The following is a 1,371-nucleotide window of genomic DNA, read 5'->3' on the forward strand; positions in this document are numbered from 1 at the left end:
TTAGAAAATTTTGGTAAAAAGTAATTAGGATTTCATGTTAGAATTGTGTGGATGATTGCATGAAAACCCAAATGTTTAGTTGAGCCAATATACGTTATAGTGCATTTGTGGCCCCCTTATTCTAGTGAAATCATGGGACAAAAACACGACCTTGCTCGGCCCGAAGGATGCAATATGTTTAGCATCGTGTACCAGAAATTTATCCAGGAAAATTATTATCGCTAGCCAATAAAGGTTGAAGTTGAGCGCCCCTGCTTAAGCATGTAGGATTTTGAGTGAAAAAAAAGTGAGGTAAATGTTTACAAAAAAAAGAGAGAGAATTGCAAGAAAAGTTTGAAGAATTTTGGAGCAACTAAAGTGAAGATCAAAAGATCAAAATTCCAAGAAGTGCAAAAACTTGAAGATACCAAAAATCAAACAACAATGTGGTGAATTCAAAGAAATCAAAGAGCAAATGCCAAAGAAATGAAGAATTCCAAAGAGCTCCAATGTGGTATCATAAATTGTAATTCTAGATTATGTATGCTTTGGTTGCTCAACCAAAAATACCTTGAGGATAGGAGGTTTTCTGCGGATGGATTCGGAGGGATGCATAAAATGAGCATTGTTCGGGATGAGTGGGCGAATGTTCATGAGGATTGTGAGTATTTAGAGTATGGGGGTATTTAGGAAAATTTTAGACACAAATGCATGCGTTGCGGTCTTGGCATAATGGATGGGTTAGATTGGAGTTTTCATATGTGGTTCTAATGTGTTAAAATTCAGTTTTGCTTGGGGCAAAGCAAAAGTCAAGTGTGGGGTGTTTTGATATTTGCATAATTAGTCATATGTTAGCATACATTTTTATTCATTTTTAGCTAATTAGGTGCATAATGTGGACAAAAGGTACTTAATAATGTTTAAATTTTGTTTTCAGTCCAAAAGACATGCTTGGAAGTAAAAGGGAACAAGGAGAAGCAATTTGAGACCAAAGAATGAAGAATGAGGAACAAAAGCACACTAACTCGGCGAGTCTGCGAGGCTACTCGGCGAGCACCCAAGAATATTCCCGAAGATAAGTCAAGACTCCTCGTAATATACGGATTGTACCTTTACTCGGCGAGTCCGCGAGTCTACTCGCCGAGTAGCCCCTGTTTTGTGATAATTATAAATATCGAACCTTGATCCGAATTGGGGGGACTTCTGGCATTTTGGGAGCTGCACCTGCGATTTAAGAACCCTTTGGAGATCTGAGAAACCCTAACCTTCGATCCTTTGAAGAATCAAGGCAATTTAGGTTATACATTCCACTTAATCTTAGAATTTAAGCATGTCTAGCCTAGTTGAACTTGTTTTTGAGTTTGTTTTTACTGTGACTATGAACTAAATTCG

This window comes from Lactuca sativa, chromosome 3 (genome assembly GCF_002870075.4).
Source record: "Lactuca sativa cultivar Salinas chromosome 3, Lsat_Salinas_v11, whole genome shotgun sequence".
In the NCBI taxonomy this organism is placed as follows: domain Eukaryota; kingdom Viridiplantae; phylum Streptophyta; class Magnoliopsida; order Asterales; family Asteraceae; genus Lactuca; species Lactuca sativa.